The sequence below is a fragment of the Cervus canadensis genome, chromosome 24 (assembly GCF_019320065.1).
Source record: "Cervus canadensis isolate Bull #8, Minnesota chromosome 24, ASM1932006v1, whole genome shotgun sequence".
Taxonomy (NCBI): domain Eukaryota; kingdom Metazoa; phylum Chordata; class Mammalia; order Artiodactyla; family Cervidae; genus Cervus; species Cervus canadensis.
In genome coordinates, this window is record NC_057409.1 from 36,022,226 (window position 1) to 36,047,513 (window position 25,288).

Sequence of the window (25,288 nt, forward strand, 5' to 3'; positions counted from 1 at the left end):
CTGTTACTTAAATTCTACAAACTGCTAACAGTTAAAAATGCCTATTTGGATGTTAACTCCTGACATTCCCTGGGGTGTTGAAGAGTTAATTGTTTTATTCTGGTATTGGTTATTTGATATCATTTATTTTAAACCTCTTCTTCACTTGTTCAAGATCATCCCCAGCTGACACGAAGAGGGAAATACATAATGTTGTTGCAAATTGAACTCAAATTAAGGGATTGATTATTTCAAAAGAATATTCTTGAATGCTTTGTGGACTGGAAAAACAAAGTATTGATTGTTAAAAGTTGACAGTTTCAAAGTTTCAAAAATTTGTTTTTAAAAGCTAATGGTCTGGGAATAGAAGTTGAAGTCAATGTGTAATAATAAAAACCTTACAAAAGAAATGATTAGACATTTTGTAGAAAGAAAGACAAATGAAAGAAAGAAAGTTGTATAAAGAAAGAAGTATCAGCACTGTATTAGTTGCTCTGGATGGTACACCAATACATAACTTTGGAAAAGAAAGGATTATTGAGTTAGAATAATATTTTTTCTAAAATTGGTGACTACATTCCTCAAATTATTAAAAATTCTGACTTAATAAAGTCACTTTCCATAAATGACTGGTTTTCTACCATTAACTAACTGGATTAATTAATAACTAATAAGTCAATCAATCAATACTTTTTAAATAGCAAAACAATGATAGAGTCTTCAGGGACACATATTAGCTATAAATTATTGCTACTCCCAACATAAACCAAAGATTCTCTCAAAAATATGTCTAGTTCTCCAAATTTACTAATAGTAAAATTATACATCCTCTGGAAAAACTGACTGTGTGTTGTCTTTAAATAAAAACACAGGCCTTTTTATTAGTACACGATTATTTCCTTATTTTTCTATTCATATAAATTTTGAAGACTTGACCCCTAATGAAAATTACTAAAACCTTCAAACAAAGGTCTTTCAGGAGTGTTATTTAATTTCCCCATTCACATGCAAATCAGAGAACCTGTGATCTAATGACCATACTATGAACATTACATGAAAAGAATTGCTATCCACAGGACTACATAACTCTCATTTACTTTCATTTTTAATGTACAGAATAAGAAAAATTAGAAATTTCTTTATTGTAAAGTTATCCTAATATGTATCTTTGTAATACTTAAAAGCAATTGAAATATCACAGTGAACTGTAATCTGAAAACAAATTTTAAAATGTTTAAAATTAAACTTAAAATTAAACTCCTGAATTGGCTGCATATTTTGCAAATTGTCTTTGTCTCTAACTCTCTGCTTAAAAGCTAGAATGAGTTTCAGTGAAAACCAGTCTTTTAAAGAGAAAGTGCTTTTTATAAAAAAAAAAAAAAAAATCTTGTTTACATTTAAATAAAAGTTGCTTATTATGATTACTGACCCCAAAAATCACTAAATATATCTATGAAGCACCATCACTTTTTTAGCTGTTATTTTCAATCCTTGCAGTTTATAAGCAGAGTCTTCAGCTCAGTTTCTGGGCAAATACAAGGATGTGGGGGCAGTAAAATGCCCAGATGATTCTTAAACGCTCAAGGTGGGACATACAGCTATTTCATAAGAATACTATAAGGAATCAAGGCAAAGTCCTATGCAAAAAAAAAAAAAAAAATTAACACTGAAGACCAAGACTGACTCCTGTCAGACACTAGAGACACTATTGATGTTCATTCACTGCCTTCAGCTATGGCCACCAGCTAGAACGCAAGGCATCTTAGTACTCCCCACCTCTGACTACTTTTTTCTCTTCTTTTCCTCATCTTGCATGCAAATTTCATCAGAGAAAATTCTTAGGACATGATAGAATGACTACAAGGAATAAGAAAAAAGAGAAGTCAAAGGAGAAATATGTGATTTTCAGATTTTCAGACTGTACATTTAAAATTTGTAAATCTATCTCTCAGTGTCTTGGCACACTGCCAATGGTGTCAAAGACCACACAACTTCTTTATATTGAACTTGTCTCATTATAAAATGCAGTTGATAAAGACAACGATGAGGAATAATTAACAAAACAAATTGTGAATCATTTAGCCAACATAAGATGGTAGAATCTGATGACAAAATTTAGGACTGTACATTTGTTGGATTAATTTTTTCAACTAGTCTACATCCTGTCAATTCTTCAAAGCTATGTGAAATCCTACTTTACAAACTTCACCAAAAAATCTACATCTTGTTATACCATATAGTTGCTATTTACATACTCTTAGTTTACACACTGATACTTTCTTGTTTAAAATCATTAAATAGCTCCTCGTTGCTTCTTGACTACAGTACAAAACTAAAAATGCAACATATACTCTTTCCTACCACTTAAAGATCTTTTCTGTGTCATTCACATTGTGTGATCGATCCTAAGTGGTTTCTTTATTGTCTCTGTTTCATATCAATGAATTGGAAATAGTAGTAACTGTGACCTCTCATAAGCCATAAGTGCTAGTTAATTCTCTGACTCTTCCCTTCAATATTTATTGAAGTCTGTTTACATCCCAAGGACAATGCTGAATCCTAGAATAGAAATAAGACTGGGAACACAAACTTGCCCCCCAAACAGCTCACTCTTGAAAAGCCTTTCAGGTTTATTCTTAAGAAGAGACATGATATCTATTTTCTACTCTCAAATTGAACAATAAATAATAACAAAAAGAACCGAAGATCTAAGAAACTCAAGACCTGGAAGACCCAAGGATAACAAAAGCCAAATCAATATATTCCTCTCCAGCAGCACTCCTAGGATGAAATGTGATCACCTGTTAAAGGCACTTTACAAAGTAAAAAATCCTCATATCATCTTTCATTTCCCAGATGAGTTGATCTACACCTTAGAAGCTACTTCAGATCCAACAACCTCTTAAGAGAACAAAAAGATTAACACTTCCTCACCAGCCAATTTTGGCTAAAGGGCATAGTGATCGAGAGTGAACAAATTAACTAGAGAAAACTGTAAATATCCATACCACGTGTGACTACAAAGAACTAAATCCTGAACTCCCACATTAATGGCTTTAAGAAACCAAATGCTTTCTGAAAAACACATGAAAAACAGAGATATTTATGATAAAGTACATTTTAAAATAAGTTTAGTTTAATACTGAATTACAAACACTTAAGGCATCATATTAAAAAGGTAGTGAATTTTAAAACAAACAAAATCCCAAACACCCATAAATTATAAATGTATACCTACTATCACACTCAATAGGAATACCAAAATATAATTACTAAAAGGCAGAGAAAAAAAAGTCAAGATTCATACAAAATTTATATTAAAGTCACAAGTGTTTAAAACTCAGGAACAATAAAATTTCTCAGGAGTTCCTCATGAGAATCCAATGAATCGCTCAGCTCACCACTCTTCCTTCTTTTCCAAATCTTGAATATGAGCAGCTAAGAAAAGATGAGCCACATCAAAATTAAAGCAAACAAACTTCTGACTGCTAAAGCTTATATACAGGATGGCTGGAAACAGGATTGCCATGTCCAGGCCCAAGTTAGCAAAGTCCTTTTTTAAGGAGATTAATCTTTTTCTTCAGGCTTGAAAATCTTGTGCTATGTCTGGGAAAATAACTACACCACTACCTTGATCCTGGATTCCGTGTTTCTTCCAGACCTAAGATAAGAGACTTTTTCTTATCTCCTCTGAAGAAAAAACATGGCTTCAAAGTCCAGGAGACAGATTATATTCTAACACCAATAGAATTAGAGGTCTTGCCAGATCACCTGACAGGATTAGTATAGGTTGAAAAAAAAAAAAAGTACTAGATACTTTAATTCAATTAAAAAAAAAAAAACCTCTTCAAATTAGCATATTTCCTTAGAAGATATACCCCTATATTTTGATGAATTTCTTTTTTTTTTTTTTTCTTTTTTTCTTTATTAGTTGGAGGCTAATTACTTCACAGCATTTCAGTGGGTTTTGTCATACATCGACACGAATCAGCCATGGAGTTACATGTATTCCCCATCCCGATCCCCCCTCCCACCTCCCTCTCCACCCGATTCCTCTGGGTCTTCCCAGTGCACCAGGCCAGAGCACTTGTCTCATCAATATGAAATTTGACAACCATTCTTTGACATAGTTAGTACATTATACTTCAAAATGTCATACCATACTTGACATAACCAGCAGAAGTACAGGAAGCGCAAGAGATGTGGGTTCAATCCCTGGTTGGGAAGATCCCCTGGAGAAGGAAATGGCAACCCACTCCAGTGTTCTTGCATGGAAAACTCCATGGACAGAGGAGTTTGGCAGGCTACAGTCCATGGGGTCACAAAGTCCATGGGGTCACAAAGAGTTAGACATAACTGAGCAACTAAGAACAGAACAGCACATGTATGAATGATACAGAAAAAAATTGAGTAGAAGCTTACAGAAAATGTTTCCCTAGCCAGACTCAAAGCATCCTGGATCCTATTAATCTCTGTTTCATTTGTGTGTGTGTGTGTGTGTGTGTGTGTGTGTGTGTTTGTGTGTGTGCTCAGTCGTGTCTCTGAGAACCCACACCTCTTGTGTTTCCTACATTGCCAGGTGGATTCTTTGCCACTGTGCCCCTGGGAAGCTGCTTCATATGTTAAAGTCTTAGCAATGGCATAATTGGGATTTTTTATAAAGTGTATAAACCATTCTTCAAATGAGGATGAAAAACATAGCTGTGTGTTTACACAAGTCAACTCAAAACCCCAGAATGAAGCTTTCACATGAATTCATTCACCACAGTGACTGAGTTATTTAACTGTTGTCCTTATCATTTTCTCACAAGGAAATTAAGAAAGAAAAATGACCATGAAAAAAGAGTTCTTGACCTTAAGGTGTATCTCATCAAATATGCTATGTGCACAGGAGTATTTATAGTACTACATTTAAGAAGGAAGTTTTCAGTTTTACAAACCTACTGATGTGGATAAATCCCCGATATATTTTCTTTAACCCCTAACAAGTGTGAAAAATACTAAACTAGTTTAAAAGTAGAGACAAATTCTATCACTGGCTCTGTTGTAATCTTGTTCTATCCTTAGGCTAACACTTAGATATTCCTGCATGACTCATAGTTCCATTGAGTTAGATAAGGCTGTGGTCCATGTGATCAGATTGGTTAGTTTTCTGTGATTGTGGTTTTCATTCTGTCTGCCCTCTGTTGAAGAAGTATAAGAGACTTATGTTGCTGCTGCTGCTGCTGCTAAGTCGCTTCAGTCGTGTCCGACTCTGTGCGACCCCATAGACAGCAGCCCACCAGGCTCCCCCGTCCCTGGGATTCCCCAGGCAAGAGCACTGGAGTGGGTTGCCATTTCCTTCTCCAGTGCATGAAAGTTAAAAGCAAAAATGAAGTCGCTCAGTTGTGTCCGACTCTTAGCGACCCCATGGACTGCAGCCTACCAGGCTCCTCTGTCCATAGGATTTTCCAGGCAAGAGTACTGGAGTGGGGTGCCATTGCCTTCTCCGAGGCTTATGTTAGCCTTGTCTAATTCAATGAAACTCTAAGACAAGCTGTGTAGGGCCACTCGACATGGATGGGTCACGGTGGAGAGTTCTGACAACACGTGGTCCACTGGAGAAGGGAATGGCAAACTACTTCAGTATTCTTGCCTTGAGAACCCCATGAACAGTATGAAAAGGCAAAAACATAGGACACTGAAAGAAGAACTTCCCAGGTCAGTAGGTGCCCACTATGCTACTGGAGATCAGTGGAGAATTAACTCCACAGAGAATGAAGAGACGAAGCCAAAGCAAAAACACCCAGTGGTGGATGGGACTGGTAATGGAAGCAAGGTCTGATGTTGTAAAAAGCAATATTGGATAAGAACATGGACTGTTAGGTCCACGAATCAAGACAAATTGGAAGTGGTCAAACAGGAGATGGCAAGAGTGGACATTGACATTTTAGGACTCAGTGAACTAAAATGGACTGGAATGGGTGAATTTAACTCATATGACCATTATATCTACTATTGTAGGCAAGAATCCCTTAGAAGAAATGGAGTAGCCATCATAGTCAACAAAAGAGTCCGAAATGCAGTTATTGGATACAATCTCAAAAATGGCAGAATGATCTCTGTTCATTTCCAAGGCAACCCATTCAATATCACAGCAATCCAGATCTATGCCCTGACCAGTAATGCTGAAGAAGCTGAAGTTGAACAGTTCTATGAAGACCTATAAGACCTTCTAGAGTGAACACCCAAAAAAGATGTCCTTTTCATTATAGGGGACTGGAATGCAAAAGTAGGAAGTCAAGAAATACCAGGGATAACAGGCAAATTTGGCCTTGGAGTATAGAATGAAGCAGGGCAAAGGCTAATAGAGCTTTGCAAGAGAATGCACTGGTCATAGCAAACACCCTCTTCCAACAACACAAGAGAAGACTACACATGGATATCACCAGATGGCCAATGAATGTTGAGTTTTGATTGATTATATTCTTTGCAGCCAAAGATGGAGAAGCTCTATACAGTCAGCAAAAACAAGACCAGGAGCTGACTGTGGCTCAGATCATGAACTACTTATTGGCAAATTCAGACTTAAATTAAAGAAAGTAAGGAAAACCACTAGACCATTCAGATTTGATCTAACTCAAATCCCTTATGATTATACAGTGGAAGTGACAAATAGCTTCAAGTGTTTAGATCTGATAGACAGGGTGCCTGAAGAACTATGGACAGAGGTCCGTGACTTTGTACAGGAGGCCGTGATCAAGACCATCCCCAAGAAAAAGAAATGCAAAATTGTTGCATTTTTAAAACTCTTGTCTGAGGAAGCCTTACAAATAGCTGAGAAAAGAAGAGAAGCTAAAGGCAAAGGAGAAAAGGAAAGATATATCCATTTGAATGCAGAGTTCCAAAGAATAGCAAGGAGAGATAAGAAAGCCTTCCTCAGTGATGAATGCAAAGAAATAGAGGAAAACAATAGAATGGGAAATAGAGATCTCTTCAAGAAAATTAGAGATACCAAGGGAACATTTCATGCAAAGATGGGCACAATAAAGGACAGAAATGGTATGGACCTAACAAAAGCAGAAGATATTAAGAAGAGGTGACAAGAATACACAGAAGAACTATACAAAAAAGACCTTCATGACCCAGATAACCATGATGGTGTGATCACTCACCTAGAGCCAGACATCCTGGAGTGTGAAGTTAAATGGGCCTTAGGAAGCATCACTATGAACAAAGCTAGTGGAGGTGATGGAATTCCAGTTGAGCTATTTCAAATTCTAAAAAATGATGCTGTGAAAGTGCTGCACTCAGTATGCCAGCAAATTTGGAAAACTCAGCAGTGGCCCCAGGACTGGAAAAGGTCAGTTTTCATTCCAATCCCAAAGAAAGGTAATGTCAAGGAGTGCTCAAACTACTGCACAATTGCACTCATCTCATATTCTAGCAAAGTAATGCTCAAAATTCTCCAAGTCAGGCTTCAACAGTACATGAACAGTGAACTTCCAGATGTTCAAGCTAGATGTAGAAAAGGCAGAGGAACCAGAGGTCAAATTGCCAACATCCGTTGGATCATCTAAAAGCAAGAGAGTTCCAGAAAAACATCTACTTCTGCTTTATTGCCTATGCCAAAACCTTTGACTGTGTGGATCACAACAAACTGTGGAAAATTCTGAAAGAGATGGGAATGCCAGATCACCTGATCTGCCTCTTGAGAAACCTGTATGCAGGTCAGGAAGCAACAGTTAGAAGTGGACATGGAACAACAGACTGGTTCCAAATTGGGAAAGGAGTATGTCAAGGCTATATATTGTTACCCTACTTATTTAACTTATGTGCAGAGCACATCATGAGAAATGCTGGACTGGGTGAAACAGAAGCTAGATTCAAGATTGCCAGGAGAAATATCAATAACCTCCAGTATGCAGATGACACCACTCTTATGGCTGAAAGCAAAGTAGAACTAAAGAGCCTCTTGATGAAAGTGAAAGAGAAGAGTGAAAAAGTTGGCTTAAAACTCAACATTAAAAAAACTAAGATCATGGCATCTGGTCCCATCACTTCGTGGCAAATAGACAGGGAAATGATGGAAACAGTGACAAACTTTATTATTTGGGGCTCCAAAATCACTGCATGTGGTGACTGCAGCCATGAAATTAAAAGAAGCTTACTCTTTGGAAGAAAAGTTATGACCAACCTAGAAAGCATGTTAAAAAGCAGAGTCATTACTTAGTCAACAAAGGTCCATCTAGTCAAAGCTATGGTTATTCCAGTAGTCATGTATGGATGTGACATTTGGACTATAAAGAAAGCTGAGCGTCAAAGAATTGATGCTTTTGAACTGTGGTGTTGGAGAAGACTCTTGAGAGTCCCTTGGACTGCAAGGAGATCCAACCAGTCCATCCTAAAGGAAACCAGCCTGACTATTCACTGGAAGGACTGATGCTGAAGCTGAAACTCCAACTCTTTGGCCACCTGATGCAAAGAACTGACTCATTGGAAAAGACCCTGATGCTGGAAAAGATTAAAGGCAGGAGAAGAAGGGGATGATAGAGGATGAAATGGTTGGATGGCATCACTGACTCAATGGACATGAATTTAAGCAAGCTCCAGGAGTGGTGATGAACAGGGAAGCCTGGCATGCTTCAGTCCATGGGGTCACAAAGAGTCAGATAGGACTGAGCGACTGAACTGAACTGATGGAACAGTTAGATATCGCAGTTTCTCTAAAAACTGGGCAAGTCAACAAATGAAGAAATGTATAAAATTTAATGAGAGAATATCTTTCAAGTGCTGTGATCTCAGAAGAGAGCAGCAAAGGACACAAATTTGATTAAATATCAAATTACCTTATATTAATAGCCTTAGTAGAATTATTAAGGGATAGCCAGAGACCACGAGAGTGTTTCTTGATCCTCTGGTTTTGTATGTCTAATGTAGTCATCATTATCCATTCATTCATCTATTCATTCAACAAGTTGAGTACATTTTACCACATACCTGATACTCTATTAGGCAATGGTGAAGTGAATTGACATGGCACCAATCTCATGATACCTCATAGGAGATGTTTAACAAATATGAATGAATCAGGATGTTCAGTGTATTAAGACAGTTTAGTAATCAATCACACAACATATAATCACAAATTATGTTACAATGTATAATTACAACTTTATATGAGAAAAGCAGGGTATTTAGCTAGAAAATAATAGCAGGGAGCAAAATTTAGATTTGATGGTTAGGGACAGTCTGAGGAAGTGATATTCAAGCTGAGATGGAATGATACATATTAATGAAATGGGTAGTAAAAGAGGAAAAGTATTCTAGCCAGAGGGAACACCATGCATGAAGACTTTGCTTTGAGAATTGATGCTACCTTCCAGGGATGGATTGGTGGGATAAAAGGATCCTGAATAAGAGAGGAGTATGACATGAAGAGATCTGAGAGATATAGTCAGACTCCAGATCCTATAGGAGTTGGTTGTTTTGATATTGTTCACTCGCTGAGTCCTGTCTGACTCTGTGACCTAATGGCGTGCAGTACACCGGGCTTCCCTGTCCTTTGCTTTCTCTGGGGGTTTGCTCAGCCTCATGCACATTGAGTCGGTGTTGCTATCCAGCCATCTCATCCTTCAGCAGTAGTGAACTGAGAACTTCAAAAGGCACAAACTGGATTTAGAAAAGGCAAGGGGAACCAGAGATCAAATTGCCAACATTTGCTGGATCATAGAGAAAGCAAGAGAATTCCGAAAAATATCTTCTGCTTCGTTGGCTATGCTAAAGTTTTTGACTGTGTGGATCACAACAAACTGGAAAATTCTTAAACAGATGAGAATATCAGACCACCTTACCTGTCTCCTGAGAAACCTGTTGGAGAAGGGCATGGCAACCCACTCCAGAATTGTTGCCTGGAGAATCCCATGGACAGAGGAGCCTGGAAGGCAATAAAGAAACCTGTATGCAGGTCAAGGAACAACAGCCATAACCAGACATGGAACATTGGCTTGGTACAAAATTGGGGAAGGAGTACATCAAGGCTGTATATTGTCACCCTGCTTATTTAACTCATATGCAGAGTGCATGAGTGTGTGCTAAGTCACTTCAGTCGTGTTTGACTGTTTGTGACTCTATGGACTGTAGCCCATCAGGCTCCTCTGTCCAAGGGATTCTCCAGGCAACAAGACTGGAGTTGGTTGCCATGCCTTCCTCCTGGGGATCTTCCCAACACAGGGACTGAACCTGCATGTCCTGCAACTCCTGCCATTGCAGGTGGATTCTTCACCACTGAGCCACAAGGGAAGCCCATATGCAGAGTACATCATGTGAAAAGCTCCAGTGGGAATCAAGATTGGCAGGAGAAATATCAATAACCTTAAATATCAATAACCTTAAAGATGACACCACCCTAATGGTAAAAATCAAAGAGAAACTAAAGAGCCTCTTGATGAAGCTGAAAGAGAAGCGTGAAAAAGCTGGCTTAAAACTTAACATTCAAAAAAACTAAGATCATGGCATCTGGTTCCATCACTTCATGGCAAGTTCAGGTCAGTTACTCAGTTGTATTTGACTCTTTGAGACCCCATGGACTGCAGCACACCAGGCTTCCCTGTCCATCACCAAATCCTGGATCTTGCTCAAATTCATGTCCATTGAGTTGGTGATGCCATCCAACCATCTCATCATCTGTTGTCCCCTTCTCCTGACTTCAATCTTTCCCAGCATCAGGGTCATTTCCAATGAGTCAGTTCTTTGCATCAGGTGGCCAAAGTATTGGAGTTTCAGCTTCAGCATTGCTCCTTCCAATGAATAGTCAGGACTGATTTCCTTTAGGATTGACTGGTTGGATCTCCTTGCAGTCCAAGGGACTCTCAAGAGTCTTCTCCAACATGACAGTTCAAAAGCATCAATTCTTTGACACTGAGCTTTCTTTATAGTCCAAATCTCACATCCATACATGACTATTGGAAAGTAGATGGGGAGAAATTGGAAACAGTGACAGACAGAATTTTCTTGGGCTCCAAAATCACTAGAGACAGTGACTGCAGCCATGAAATTAAAAGATGCATGCTCCTTAGAAGAAAAGCTATGACAAACCTAGACAGCATATTAAAAAGAGACATCACTTTGCTGACAAAAATCCATATAGTCAAAGCTATGGTTTTTCCAGTAGTCATGTATGGACCATAAAGAAGGCTGAGCACTGAAGAACTGATGCTTTTGAATTGTGACATTGAAGAAGACTCCTGAGAGTCTCTTGGGCAGCAAGGAGATCAAACCAGTCAATCTGAAAGGAAATCAGCTCTAAATATTCATTAGAAGGACTGATGCTGAAACTGAAGCTCCTATATTTTGGCCACCTGGTGGGAACAGCCAATTCATTGGAAAAGACCCTGATTCTGGGAATGATTGAGGGCAGGAGGAGAAGGGGAAGACAGAGGATGAGATGGTTGGATGGCATCACTGACACAATAAACATAAGTTTGAGCAAACTCTGGGAGTTAGTGAAGGACAGGGAAGCCTGATGTGCTGTAGTTCATGGGATCTCTAAGAGTCTGACATGATAGAGTGATTGAACAGAAACAGCAATGTAGAGCTTCTCCATCTTCAGCTGAAAAGAATATAATCAATGTCATTTTGGAATTGACCATGTGGTGTTATCCACGTATAGAGTTGTCTCTTGTGTTGTTAGAAGATGGTGTTTACTCTGACTAGTGTGTTCTCTTGGCAAAACTCTGTTAGCCTTTGTCCCACTTCATTTTGTACTACAAGGTCAAACTTCCCTGTTACTCCAGGTACCTCTTGATTTCCTACTTTTGTATTCCAATCCCCTATGATGAAAAGGACATCTTTTTTTTTGTTGTTGGTCCTAGAAGGTCCTGTAGGTCTTCATAGAACTGATCAACTTCAGCTTCTTTGGCATTCGCAGTTGGGGCATAGATTTGGATTATTGTGGTGTTGAATGGTTTGCCTTGGAAACGAACCAAGATCCTTCTGTCATTTTTGAGGTTGCACCCAAGTGCTGAATTTTGGACTCTTTTGTTGACCATGAGGGCTATTCCATTTCTTCTAATGGATTCTTGCCCACCGTAGTAGATATAATAGCCATCTGAATTAAAATTGCCCCTTCCTGTCCATTTTAGTTAACTTGACTCCTGGGATGTCAACGTTCACTCTTGCCATCCCCTGCTTGACCATGTCCAATCTACCTTGATTCATGTAGCTAACATTCCAGGTTCCTATGCAATATTGTTGTTTGCAGCATTAGACTTTACTTTCACCACCAGACACGTCCACAACTGAGCTTTGTTTCTGCTTTGGTCCAGCCACTTCATTCTTACTGGAGTTATTAGTAATTGCCCCCTGCTCTTCCCCAGTAGCATGGATACCTTCCAACCAGGGGGGCTTGTCTCTAGATATCATCTTTTTATCTTTTCATACTGTTCATGGGGTTCTTGTGACAAGAATATACAGTGGTTTGCCATTCCGTCCTCCAGTGGATCATGTTTTGTCAGATCTCTCCACTATGACCCATCCATCTTGGGTGGCCCTGAATGACATGTCTCAGAGCTTCATTGAGTTTTGCAATCCCCTTCTCCATGATGAGGCTGAGATTCATGGAGGGCATAGTAGTTTGTAGGACATGTTAAGATGTCCTAAATTTATCATTCATAGTACAATAGGCTGTCACTAAAGAACTTTAATATGGGGCCAGTCTGCTCAGGCTGCTAAAATAAATACTATGAACTGAGTGGCTTATCAACACACATTGATTTCTCACAGTTTCAGAGGCTAGATGTTTAAAGACCAAGTTTCTAGCACATTCAGGTTCTGGTGAGACCCTTTCTAGTTTTCTCACAATGCAGAGAGAAAGAGGAAGCAAGCTCTCTTGTTTCTCTTCTTATAAGGGTACTGATTCCATCAGGAGAGATCCACCCTCATGAAATAATTACTTCCCAAAGGGTCACATCTCCAAATACCATGGTATTGAGAATTAGAGTGTCAACACATGAACTTGGCAGGATTTGTGTGTGGGGGGAGGGGGGTGGGGGGAGGGGGCTGGAATGGAGGCAAGAGAACATAAAAATTCAGTCTGTAGCACAAAGAAAGTTAAATTATTTATGCTATAAAGGGATGAATCTAATTGCTTTAGAGAGAATGCATCACATGTGAGGTGAGTCCATGCAAAAAGCTAGCTGTGGCAGACCTGACTGTGCGCCCTGCCCAAAGACTTTCTACCAGGCCAGCAGATCCATCCCACTGCCACTGTGAGGACTGGCTGCTGCTCAGTTACATCTGATACCTTTTCCAGAGAATTTCCCTGCTTGATGAGCATTGCCTTGCTCCACCATAGATCATGAAAGACCAAACTCTTTTCACTCCAAAGGGGACAATGTTGCTATGTGATTTGTGCTCCAGAGCACTCTCCTATGGATCAGACTAAGGCTAGAATTTATCTGAGACCACATGTTTAATTTTATTGAAGTGTTGATGGGAGAAGCCAGATTGAAGTGCATACAGTGAATGGGACATAACAAAGTGAAGACAGCATGGGAAGAAAAGCAGTTAAGTAAAATAATAGAAACTGGATGAAACTGTGAAGCCAGTAAGACTTTGTTTTCTGTACATCTGTGTGCTTAAATGAAAAGTGATCAAGGTATATTTGCAGTTGATGAGACTATTCTATCTGAAAGGGAAGTATAAATCTGCATGAGAGTATAAGCAAAAGCCAAAGGCTTTGGGAGAGTTAAGATGAAATCTAGAGACCATGGAGAAGGATTCATAGAAGGAGGGACATTTCTGCCATTGTAACAGGAAGGCCCTAGGAGTATATGTATGAAACATCCTTTCTCTAGCTGAAGGTTGGTAGACTTGGTGGTATAAAGATGTGAGCATGGCCACTTTGTGGTTCTAGTTTACAATGAAGTAGAATGCATGGTTTTTAACTGAGGATGGAAAGGTCTAAAATAATTCCTGTGAAGAATTAGATCATGGTCTCATTAAAGAACCACCACAGGAGATCCAGTATATTAGATTCCCATTGGAGGTTGGCGATCATGACTTTACAGTGACATTAGAATGTTCATGTATGTGGTTTTCTCCAGCTATGTTCAATATATGAATACAGGCACTATGGAAAATTCTTAAAGAAATGGAAATACCAGACCACTTGACCTGCCTCCTGAGAAATCTGTATGCAGGTCAAGAAGCAACAGTTAGAACTGGACATGGAACAATGAACTGTTTCCAAATTGGGAAAGGAGTATGTCAAGGCTGTATATTGCCACCCTGCTAACTTAACTTACATGCAGCGTACATCATGCAAAATGCTGGGCTGGATGAAGTACAAGCTAGAACCAAGATTGCCGGGAGAAATATCAATAACCTCAGATATGCAGATCAATTCACCCTTCTGGCAGAAAGTGAAGGGGAACTGAAGAGCCTCTTGATGAAAGTGAAAGAGGAGAGTCATAAAGCTAGCTTAAAACTCAACATTAAAAAAATTAAGATCATGGCATCCGGTCCCATCACTTCATGGCAAATAGATGGGGAAATGATGGAAACAGTGACAGACTTTGTTATTTTGGGCTCCAAAATCACTGCAGGTGGTGACTGTAGCCATGAAATTAAAAGAAGCTTGCTCCTTGGAAGAAAAGCTATGATCAACCTAGACAGCATATCAAAAGGCAGAGAGATTACTTTGCCAACAAAGGTCCATCTAGTCAAAGTTATGGTTTCTCCAGTAGTCATGTATGGATGTGAGATTTGGACCATAAAGAAGGCTGAGTGCTGAAGTATTGATGCTTTTGAACTGTGGTGTTGGAAAAGACTCTTGAGAGTCCCTTGGACTGCAAGGAGATCCAACCAGTCAATCCCAAAGGAAATCAGTCCTAAATATTCATTGGAAGGACCGATGCTGAAGCTAAAACTCCAATACTTTGGCCACCTGATGCAAGAACCAACCCATTGGAAAAGACCCTGATGCTGGGAAAGATTGAAGGCAAGAGGAGAAGGAGATGACAGAGGATGAGATGTTTGGATGGAATCACCGACTCGATGGACATGATTCAAGCAAGCTCAGGGAGTTGGTGATGGACAGGGAGGCCTGGCGTGCTGCAGTCCATGGGGTCGCAGAGTCAGACATGACTGAGCAACTGAACTGACTGATGGACATAGAAGATTGTTCACCAAAGATCTGAGTTTTGCCATTTCAGCTAGAGAGAAACAGGGATAGGGAAGTTAAGAATATCTAGAAAGGAATGATTATAATGGTAGGCCTTAGCCTCTAAGTTACATAAGACAAGGTGCTCAAAAAATTATTAAGAGTGGGAATACTTGAGTTCATGGGGTCAAAGAATAAGGAAGGGGCATGTGGAAAGAGGGATGTTTGAATTATGGAAGTGGTTCAATTTCTAGTAAAGACAGGTCTAAATGTGGCCACAGGATTTGGTGGCTGGAGTCAATGTTAAGGCATAGGAGTGAGTTGGTTTGCTAAAACTGATTTTTATAATATCCTTCAGTTCACACAACTCCAGTACTCTGTGGTCAACCAACACCTGTCAGAAAACATGAATTCCCTCTTTACAAAAATAATTAACCATCATGACATTGCAAAGCAATCTCGATGAGTAAATTGTGCTCAGTGAGGCACAAGTATTTTCCAATTTTCCCCCTCTGAGGACAGTTACAATTTCTCAGCTCAAAAATATGGGTTCAAAGAAAGTTCTAAAAAGTTTTTTGTTCTGTTTTTCAGGGGTTAATTGTACTAATGCGGCCTTGAACTTCTCCAAGTCAGCACAACTGATCAATCAGCGTTTCACTGATTGCTTAATCCTCCTTCTCTACATAAGAGGGGGGGAAAGCCCTTGCAAAATGTGTTTGTTCTGTTTGTTATTCTGGACAAAGCCGATAACGAGTTGCAGCTGCCGTACAGAGTGTACTGCTTGCTGAGGCCATTGCTTTAACTTATAGATAGAAATGGAGCAGCCAGAGATGTGCCTCGGGTTGAAGCGGGTGCTGTAAATAGGACAGCACTTTTCAGCTACAGTATCTATGTTTCATTATCCATCAGTTTGTTCTGCAAGGACAGTTTGATTGGCCAGGCAAGAGATCAGAAGAGAGGTTTTTAAATATCACGATTCAGCTGAAAGAGTTCTTCTGTTTTCTGACCTGAGGAATTCGCTCTGTCAGTCTCAATAAAGATGTTTGTAATAGCAGGTGACACAAACATTGAAGGTGTGTGTCCTTCTGCACCATGCACCCCTGATGATTAGTCTTGGGGCTGTGCCTCAGGCCTCAAAATTTCTAGTCCTAAAGCTACTTGCAGAGCCAGCCCTTCATTCAGCTGAGCTGTGTCCTTCTTCTCCTATATCACTAATGACTGTGAGTCATAAAAATGTGAGGGAAACTATTTACCCTTGACCAGTAAATAACTGTTTGAGCTAACTAAGAAAATAGCACCATTTGTCCATGACTTGCACATCATTTACCATTTTATCATAGATTATTAACCAGGACATGAGAAAACAGTGGTAATCAATATCATAAAGCTTAACTCCAAATAAAGACAAATGTCTGGAATGGAGGGATTAAGTAGTAGGTGTCTTATGCTTTGCTTTAAAAGGTTTCCAAATTAGCCTCTAACTGTCTGTGTGACCTTGAACAGGTTGCTTTTACTTTTTGAATCTCAGGATTTCCATATATAAAATGTGAATAGAATCCCTCCTGTGGAGGATTGTTGAGAGAATGTAAGTGGAATAAGTTATTTAAAAGGTCTGACACTGGTGGTAAAGGATCCTCTCAGTCATTCATAGTATGAGTGTAAATCAGGGTAGTCACTCTGTAACAGAGTTTGTCATTATATAGTAAAATATATACTGTAAATTGTGCATACTCTATGGCAGTTACAGTTCTCCGCATGTAACTTAAAGAGTGGCTTCCCAGGTGACAGAGTGGTAAAGAACCCACCTGCCAATGCAGGAGACTCAAGAGACGTGTGTTCGATCCCTGGGTGGGGAAAGTCCCCTGGATTAAGAAATGACAACTCACTCCAGTATTCTTGCCTGGGAAATCCCATGGACAGAGAGGCCTAGTGGGCTACAGTTTACAGGGTTGCAAAGTCGTACACGACTGAGCACACACACATACATCAAGAGATACCAAAGCATGAACCAAATGATATATAGATAGCACAGAGAGTGGACCAGCTCAGTCCCTCTGTAGATATCAACAAGGGTCCATAGACACTACATCAATCCAGACCCTCTGCCTTTCTCCAGCACCAAATCACAGAAGCCTAACAGATAGATGCCCTCATGAAATCAAGTGAGCCGATGGGATATGGAAAAACTGAGCATCTTCATAGGTCAACCAAGCAGGGACAGAGTTACCTAAAAGGAGTGTTTGAATTGCAGTGTTGGACTCTAGACCACGTTTACCAGATTAAAGTTTAATTTTTAGCAGGTAACATAGATCAGGTTAATCATTAAAAAAAAACTAAAAAACATAAGCTACATTTTCTTTGCAAAGTTGAGGCTTCTATGGGTAATTTCAAACCTTACTTCAAAATATCCGATGGAGCTATGACACAGTATGTCAATTTTGTGGACTATTTGGCATCAGGTTAAAAGATTAAAGCGGATCTTTACGCACAAACAGTAAGAGCAAACACTGACACAGCGTTTGTTCCGTGAATTGGCTCCATTTCAGCGCTTCACACGTGTTAACCCTCTTCTTCCTTCAACAAGCACATCACACTGATTCCGTTCTTACTCTCATGCTATGTGTGGGGAAACTGAGACAAAAATTACATTGTCTTCTCAAGAGTCCCCTACTAATTAGTGCTGACATCTAGACAGAAGGATTTCTGAGACCTACTGGTGAGTGAGAGGCAATTTATAGAGCAATGCCTACTGCATAACATTAAGAAAATACACAGAGGCAAAAACCAACACCCTCTGATTTTTGTCTGTAAAACACTGGGAAAAGACATGAAAAGATACATCAGATTGGTAATATTCTCCTCAGAAACTGAAAGAGCTTTTGTATAGAGAGGAGTGCTGTCAAGGATTTTACCTTTATCCATATGCCTTAATTTTTCATATTGAGACTACAGCAATGTATTCTTTGTGTGGCTAAGTTGATAAAAATATATGTGACTAAAAAAAATGGTGGTGTGAGAGTATGATGATATATAACTTTTTATCTTCTACTTTATCTGCAGTATTCTTATATTACAGGAAATTATAAGAAAAGGCAAACATATGTATTGGGTAATGTCGAAAGTTAATAAATTGCACAACATTCATCCTACCATCCCCACCAGATGTCATTAGACTGATTTTTAATCATGCAACAGCAATTAAATAGGGATCAATAGCATTCTCTCAAGAACACTAACACAAACAAAAATAGTTCCTTGAGACAAGATCATTTCTATTAAAAAATAGAAGAAAGTGAAGTAAATTATTGAAATTAAAATGTATATCTTTATTTAAATGCATAAAGACATCTCATTTTAATATAATGAATTAGTTTACACGCTACAAAATTATGTTTTTAAAATTTTTTTCAAAGATCAAATGAACCTTCACCCTTGGGCTATATCATATAATTTTTAATATACAAAAATTGAGCATTTCAAGTGAGGCATAATTATGTACATATATACATAAATATGGAAGGAATTAAGGATATAGGGTTATTATTAAAATATAAAATCCAGGCTCCTGTAAAATTTATAATGACCTTTAGAACTTGAATAGTGTCTTGAGACAAGCTACAAAATCTGAAAATAGCACCTTCTTAATTTGGAAGATAATTTCATTATATAAGTATACAATCTCTATTGTTATTTCAGATCCTTCCACAAATAAAAATGGATCATGCAAGAGGATATTTTGAAAGGATTGAAATTATGTTGCCTTCCCCTAGGCCAGGAGGATCAAAGCACCCGTATTCTATGGGAAGACAATCCATTTCTACACTATTGTTCTCTCAGCCTGCAAAGGTTAGTAGTACTGGAGAGTAGTGTGGAAGAGGAAATGGCATGCATTTTGTAGGATAACAGACTGCTGTAGCCTCTGTGCAAGGCCAGAAAGCACATCATCTGTCAACAGTGCTCGATATTCACATCTGGTTATCCTAAAAGAATCACTGCTAAAAAAAAAAAAGAAAAAGAATCACTGCTGTCTTAGAGTTTTCACATAAAATGACATGCCATTTAAGGAAATGTTGTAACTTACTACAAATAATAGATGGTATGAGACATTCACCTTGAAATCAGGGTATCATATTTGATTAAAACTGTGATTTGGGATTTCGCTGCCGGTCCAGTGGTTAAGACCTCACCTTCCAGTGCAGGGGGTGCAGGTTGGATCCCTGGTTAGGGAACTAACAGTCCCACATGCATTGCAGCCAGAAAAAAAAACAACATTCCAATAAATTCAATAAAGATATTTTTAAAATTTTTTAAAAAGACAGAGTCGAATATTGTTGCTGCACCGTGTAGAGAACACTGGGGTATGTCAGTACTCAGTATTTCAGGCGGCTGTTTTGGCAGGCGTAATGTTTTTTATTTACATGTGGCAAGCCTATCACTGGAAGAGGAGGCATTTCCATGCTAGAACAAACTTGCTGTCCTGTACACAGAGTCTTTACTAAAACCCCATGCCTGCTGGGGCTTCCCTGGTACCTCAGCTGGTAAAGAATCCGCCTGCAATGCAGGAGACCCTGTTTCGATTCCTGGGTCAGGAAGATCCCCTGGAGAAGGGATAGGCTACCCACTCCAGGACTCTTGGGCTTCTCCGGTGGCTCAGCTGGTAAAGAATCCGCCTGCAACGCGGGAGATCTGGGTTTGATCCCTGGGTTAGGAAGATTCCCTGCAGGAAGGCATGGCAACCCACTCCAGTATTCTTGCCTGGAGAATCCCCATGGACAGAGGAGTCTGGCGAGCAACAGTCCATGGCGTCGCAAATGGACACAATTCAGCGACTAAGCACAGCACCCACTGCGCATGCCTGTTACTCCAACCAAACTAAATTAGGGAATTGTTCTTTCTGGAACACACAGCAATTACAAAAGAGAAAAATATCCACATGGAAAGAATTTTACCAATTATAATTGCTTTTGTCTCATTCTCTTATCAGTAGCCCTTCTCCCCACTCATTGGTTTGAAAATTAACCCCTTAACAATGTGCTGTAACTGAACTTGGTGGTGACTTGAGGAAATAGAAATCCAAACCTGATAATTCATTTTTAGATAATGTATGATACACCTCTGGAGCTTATCAGCATGTCAAAGTACAAGAGTCTTAAAAATTCCTGTTAAAATGCATCTGGTATCATTAAGAAAGGGAGTGGGTTTCTGGTATGTTCATAAATATGACATAAATTTATCACAGATTTCAACTGCTGACATTTCTACTACTTGAAACAGTGAAATCACCTATTAATACTACACAAACTTTTTTCCTATTCACATTTATTTATCTTGTGCTATATAATTTTTTAGAAGTGATCTAAAAATTATTCAAGTTTTCTATCCAATAATTTATTCTTATGTTCTTTCTCTCTTACTCTCATTTCCTTCTTAATGGATATGAGCTCTTTCAGGCAAATTAAATTCTCTAAAAAGGTGTTATGATGGAAATCCATACAGTTGGTATTTGTAATTCCAGTGTTCTTTGAAGGCATATGGACCCATTTTAAAACCCACTCCCTTTCTTAATGATACCAGATGCATTTTAACAGGAATTTTTTTTTTCTTTTTCTTTTTTTTTTATTAGTTGGAGGCTAATTACTTCACAACATTTCAGTGGGTTTTGTCATACATTGATATGAATCAGCCATAGAGTTACACGTATTCCCCATCCCGATCCCCCCTCCCACCTCCCTCTCCACCCGATTCCTCTGGGTCTTCTTAACAGGAATTTTAAAGACTCTTGTACTTTGACATGCTGATAAGCTCCAGAGGTGTATCATACGCCAGTCAATGGAGCTCATATCTAAAGAGTTACCTAAGTACTGTTTAATCAGAATGATATTTTAGCTTTCGAGAAAAAAACTTTGAGATTATTAGAAACTAAAGAGCTGATTTTCTTTCAAATTTAAAAATTATGTGTAATTTCTTAATTGTATACATGCAAAGTCCTTTTATAGGAAATTCCTTGTAGTATATTCAGGATGGATTTAGCTTAATGTCTGTGTAGTAAGTTTAAATTGACTAGAATTGGAAATGGCAGTATAATGTCATCTTTAGAAATTTTGGAGAGGAAGTTACAGACCTGGGTTTGAATTTCAGCTTTGTCACTTCCTAGCTGAGTGAAACTGGACATAATCTGTTGAAATCTGTTTTCTCATCTGAAAATGAAAACTCATAATAGTGCCTCTCACATAGGCAGCATTCATTTTAAATAGCCTACAGATGGGCAGCAATCGGATTTGGGGGAGTAGAGGTTAAGCTGCAGTTGCTTAGAACTCCACCCAGAAATGTGGAAGTTTCAATGTCATTAAAGAAAGGAGAAGGAAAATAAAGGAGGAGAGAAAAATTTTAAGTGTATGAAGTTAAAAAAAAAAAAAGTATCATAGCTAGAATATTTTTGAAATAGTAACTGATGCATGTTCTTCCCCAGTAGTCTCTAACATTTCTTACTCTACCCACTGAATCAAACGACTGCATTTTTTCTTCCAGGAGAGGATGAAAACAGCAGAGAAGCACAATGTCATTCCTCAACTTTGATATTCAAAACTGCCTTTTGAAATTCAGTAGCTGGGTATACGCCCAGTAGTGGCAGTGCTGGACCATATGGGAGTTTTATTCCTAGTTTTTTAAGGATATCCCATACTGTTCTCCATAGTGGCTGTATCAATTTATGTTCCCACTACTGGGCATATACCCTGAGAAAACCGTAACTGAAAAAGACACATGTACTCCAGTGTTCATTGCACCACTATTTATTAATACAGTAGGCAGGACATGGAAGCAACCTAGATATCCATCAGCAGATGAATGGATAAATAAGTTGTACACCAGTCAGAATAGCTGCCATCAAAAAGTCTACAAACCATAAATGCTGGAGAGGGTGCAGAGTAAAGGGAACCCTCTTACACTGTTGATGGGAATGAAAACTAGTACAACCACATGGAGAACAGTGTGGAGATTCTTTAAAAAATTGGAAATAGAGTTGCCATGTGACCCAGCAATCCCACTGTTGGGCATACACACCAAGGAAACCAGAATTGAAAGAGACACGTGTACCCCAATGTTCATTACAGCACTGTTTACAATAGCCAGGACATGGAAGCAACCTAGGTGTCCACCAGCAAATGAATGGTTAAGAAAGCTGTGGTACATATATACCATGGAATATTACTCGGCCATTAAAAAGAATGCATTTGAATCAGTTCTAATGAGGTGGATGAAACTGGAGCCTACTATACAGAGTGAAGTAAGTCAGAAAGAAAAACACCAATACAGTATATTAACGCATATATATGGAATTTAGAAAGATGGTAATGATGACCCTATATGCGAGACAGCAAAAGAGACACAGATATAAAGAAAAGATTTTTGGACTCTGTGGGAGAAGGTGAGGGTGGGATGATTTGAGAGAATAGCATTGAAACATGTATATTACCATATGTGATATAGATGACCAGTCCAAGTTCGATGCATGAAACAGGGCACTCAAAGCCAGTGCACTGGGACAACCCTGAGGGATGGGATGGGGAGGGAGGTGGGAGGGGGGTTCGGGATGGGGGTAACACATGTATACCATGGCTTATTCATGTCAATGTATGGCAAAAACCACCACAATATTGTAAAGTAATTAGCCTCCAACTAAAATAAATTAATTAATCTTTAAAAAATAAAATAAAAAAATAAAAACAAAGCAAAAATAAAAACCAAACCCAATGTTTATAGTCCTTCCTCTTCCTACCATGCCCCATGTTGAAGAGATTTGGAGTTCAAAGACATACTATGGCATTATCTTCTGGTTGCAGAGTCCAATAGATTCTAAACCATTTTAACTACTTAGCATTCCTATTTTTGGATGGCATCATTGACTCAATGGACATGAGTTTGAGCAAACTCCAGGAGATAGTGAAGGACAGGGAACCCTGCGTGCTGCAGTCCATGGGGTCACAAAGAGTCAGACACCAGACTGACTGAACAGCAACAGCAATTTATTTATCTGCAACCTCAGAGCAATATTTTATTCTTTCTATAGGGTTGGCACCTACATGAGTCACCTGAATAAATTTGAAAAAAGGGAGTAGTGTGTATTTAAATTTGATAAGGGTAGAATTTAAATTTTCTCAAAAAAAGAAGAAAAAAGACTGACAGAAAAGAAAAGAGAAGAAAAGAAAGATAAATATTCAAAGTGATGGACATGTTAATCAAGTAGGTGGTGGGACGCTTTTCACATGATGCATACAAATATCAAATCAACACAATGCACACATTAAATATTTTACAATTTTATTTGTTGATTATGCCTCAGTAAAGCTGAAATCAGTCAAAGAGTCTCGAGCCCTCCCATCTCCCACGGAATCTCTTCAGGACCCCCATGGAACTCCTTAGAGGACAATTTGAAAATGACTTCTATAAAGAAATGGAAGTCATTTATTTTTCATACTCTTTGTTCAGGTCAAAACATTGTAAATTTGTTAGTTGGAGACTACCTGTGTTGAAATGGAAAAAAAATATGTGAAAAACGACTACGTATTGATTGAAAATAAATATAAATGAGAACAAAAGGGAAAAAAACCACATTTGAGTCAGTTCTAATGAGGTAGATGAAATCAGAGCCTATTATACAGAGTGAAGTAAGTCAGAAAGAAAAACACCAATACAGTATATTAATGCATTTCTATGGAATTTAGAAAGACGGTAGCGATGATCCTATATGCAAGAGAGCAAAAGAGACAGAGTAAAGAACAGGCTTTCGGACTCTGTGGGAGAAGGCGGGGGTGGGATGATTTGAGAGAATAGCATTAAAACATGTATATTACCATATTTAAAATAGATGGTCAGTGCAAGTTCAATGCATGAAGCAGGGCACTCAAAGCTCGTGTTCTGGGACAACCCAGAAGGATGGGGCTGGGAGGGAGGTGGGAGGGCAGTTCAGGATGAGGGGGACACAGGTACATCCATGGCTGATTCATGTCAATGTATGGCAAAAATCACCACAATATTGTAAAGTAATTAGCCTCCAATTAAAATAAATAAATTAAAAAAAAATAAAAAGAATCCGCCTGCATTGCAGGAGACCCTGGTTCATTTCCTGGGTCAGGAGAAGGGATGGGCTACCGACTCCAGTATTCATGGAGTAAATACTTCCCTGGTGGCTTAGTCAATAAAGAATCTGCCTGCAACGCGAGAAATCTGGGTTTGATCCCTGGGTTGGGAAGATCCCTTGGAGGAGAGCATGGCAACCCACTCCAGTATTCTTGCCTGGAGAATCCCCATAGACAGAGGAGCCTGGTGGGCTACAGTCCTTGGGGTCGCAAAAAGTCAGACCCAACTGAGCAGTCGACCAAGCACCGCACAGCTCAGGAACAGGGGAGTTTTTCATCACAAAAGGAGAGCACAGGGGAGCTTTGGGGAACAATGAAACCGTTCTGTGTCATGACCATGTGATGACTATGCATTGTACTAAAATTCAAAATAAACAGAAATGTAAGTTAAAAAAAAGAAAGAAGTTGTGGTACATATATAAAATGAGAATCACTCAGCCATGAAAAGGACTGCATTTGAGTTAGTTCTAGTGAGGTGAATGAACCTAGCGCCTCTAATGCACAGTGAAGTAAGTCAGAAAGAGAAACACATTTCATATATTAACACATATGAATGGAATCTAGAGAAATGGTACTGATGAACCTATTTGCAGGGCAGGAACAGAGATGCAGACACACAGGACAGACTGGACTCTGCAGGGGAAGGAAAGGGTGGGATGAGCTGAGCGTAGCACTGACATATCTACCCTCCCAGGGGTAACATGGCCAATGGGAAGCCGCTGTATGGACACAGGGAGCTCAACCCAGGGCTCTGTGACGACTGAGAAAGGCAGGATGAGGTGGGGCAGGGACGCTCAGGAGAGAGAAGACATATGCATTTGCAGCTGACTCACACTGCTGTGTGGCAGACAGAAGTCCACACCATACGTAAGCCAATTATCTTCCAGTTAAAAATAAATGTTAAAAAATACAAAGAACCTGCTCACTCAGACAATAAATTTGGGTATGAGGACATGCTTACACTCAGAATACAACTTTATTAATATTTATAAACAGAAAAATAAACAGTGAAAAAGATATTAACAATCAA